This window comes from Cornus florida, unplaced genomic scaffold (assembly GCF_030987335.1).
Source record: "Cornus florida cultivar Cherokee Brave unplaced genomic scaffold, ASM3098733v1 CherokeeBrave_3.0.0_Hap2_Chr11, whole genome shotgun sequence".
Taxonomy (NCBI): domain Eukaryota; kingdom Viridiplantae; phylum Streptophyta; class Magnoliopsida; order Cornales; family Cornaceae; genus Cornus; species Cornus florida.
The window spans coordinates 65347483-65349935 of NW_026775581.1; the positions used below are offsets into that span (position 1 = coordinate 65347483).

The window sequence follows — 2453 nt, forward strand, 5'->3', positions numbered from 1 at the left end:
CCTCTAGAATTTCCTTGAGAATATGATTGGTTAGGAAAATGAGAATTAGCAAATTGATTTCCTTGTGAGTTATATGGTCTTGAACCTTAGGATCCTTGGTTTTGAAGTGGAGGTGGAATGTATTTCCCTTAAAAATCGTCTTGGGAAGAGTTTGAGCCCTCCCCTTGGTTTTTCCAAGAAAAATTAGGATGATTCCTCCAACCGGGATTGTAATGATTACCATAAGGATTGTTTCCTTGGTTCACAAATGTTGCATTAACTTGCTCAATGGGTTCATTTTGAATTTGTCCATGAGGATAATTAGAAGTAGAATGAAGAACACTAGAACAAGTCATACATGATTCATTTTGAGCTCTAGAAGAATGATTAGGAAAGGAAGACACTTGATTCGCCGAGTTTTGATTGATCAATTGATCAAATTTTGAGATAAAGACTTCATCTCGGCGGTTATATCATTTGAGTGGTCAACTTGATGTAAGCCAACACTCTTCCTACCTTGAGAATTTCTACCATTCCTAGATGACAATGTCCTATGCAAAGAGTTTTCACTCATGCTCTCATAAAGACGCCACACGTCTTCCTCTTGCCGGTTTATATAAGAACCTCCCATTGAAGCATCAACCATGCCTTTATAATTGTCCGATAAGCTTTCAAAGAAGAATTGGACCAATTGCCATTTAGGCATGTCATGGTGAGGACACTTCCTAAGCAATTCATTGAAGCGTTCCCATGCCTCATGGAAAGTTTCTCCCTCCCTATGTATGAATTCCCTAATGGCGGTTCTCATAGCATTGGTCTTCGAAACCGGATAGTACTTTTTCAAAAATTCTTGTTGCATTTCTACCCAAGAAGTTATAGAAAAAGGCCTAAGGTTGTTGAACCAATACTTCGCCTTATCTTTAAGGGTGAATGGAAAAAGTTTCAGCCTTAAAACTTCTTCCGGCATGTCCGTGTATCGAACGGTAGAACAAACTTCAAGAAACTCATCCAAATGCTTGTAAGGTTCTTCACTAGGAAGTCCATGAAAGTTAGGTAGCATTTAGATAGTTTGTGCTTTAATCTCATAATGGTGTGCTCTAAATGGTGGCAATTGAATGCATGTGGATGCATTATACTCATTAGGCACATAGTGATCTCTCAATACGAGTGGTGGATTAGCAACTTGAGGTGCAACATGGACACCTTGGTTATATTGAGCTTGATTAATGATGGGGGGTTGTGGTGCATACATTGGCCTTGGACCCATTGGAATTTGGCCTTGTTGTTGAGGAGGTTGATGAATGTATGGCCTAGGCATGCCTAATGGAACTTGCATATTATCATTTTGCACATTAGGGTGAAGGATGCCTTGTTGGTCTATGTGACCAAGGTCTTCAACATGATCATCATTGAGAGCATCCATTGGTAGATTGGTTCTATGTGAACTTCCTCTTCCCCTTGGATTCCTAATAGTGGATTCTAAATGCAAATCAAGAGGGACAAGAGTAGGTCTCAATGAACGACGACCATGCATGCACAATGCAATACGAATAAGCAACTTTCTCAACAATGCAATTAAACTTCACAACCACAATTTTCAAATGCAATGTATGTCAAATAAATACCTCCACGTGGGCCCCCCGATTTAACTAAGGAGATTGAGTAAAAAGGTCTCACAATATTCCTTTAGCACTTCAACTCCAAATTTAAAAACTTAGCTTAGCAAAAAAAAATTTTTAGCAACTCTTCATTTTAAGCATTTTTCCTTTGCTTTGCATTGCTCCATAGCTTGGAAGTTCTTTGCTAGCTCCTTGCTCAATGCACCTTGTTAATGAAGAACAAACTTAATAAGTAATCAAAAACAGAAAATAAAAAGAAAGTAAAGACGCGATCAAAAGAGTACTAATCCTAATTGAATTTCACAATTCGACATTGCCAATTTAAAATCCCCGGCAACGGCGCCAAAATCTGACGACGGCCGTTCCAATACGCCAAACTGAATGTAGTGAATGTGTGGTTCAAGAAAAGCCTTTTATGTCAAATTTAAATTTATAAAAACCACTACCAACATTACTACTAACGTAGCAAGAGTGAGTAGGGATCGTCCCAAGGTATTATACATGTTGGAATTTCAACTTTGACTCTAGCGTACCAAATGATTGCAAAAGAGAATTGGGTTGGTTGATTACTTCTAGAAAAGAATTAATTAAAATGCATTAAGATAAAGAGTAAGTAAGAAGGAAAGGTCTTGGGGTGTAGAGATCACCACCAAACAATACTATTCCAAACCATAATCAAGTGACTAATGAGGGAAATGAATGTGTTACAACAATATTGTGTGTGTAAAAGACATTCAATTCGTAAGGGTGACTCAACAAGTGCAAATTGTCTCAATCAACATGTGTGAAGCCACAATACATCTATTGGTAGAGGAATATATTGTCTAGACATCATGTGAAGAGAACAAAATATCA

At 37.9% G+C, this 2453-nt stretch overlaps 1 non-coding gene across 1 annotated transcript; it reads left to right on the forward strand.

Annotated features, from left to right (window-relative positions):
• Positions 1–683: 683 nt before the first annotated feature.
• On the forward strand, positions 684–792 carry LOC132287448 (small nucleolar RNA R71). The gene has a single exon (XR_009473026.1). It is a non-coding gene; the product is annotated as a small nucleolar RNA R71 (small nucleolar RNA).
• Positions 793–2453: the final 1661 nt, after the last annotated feature.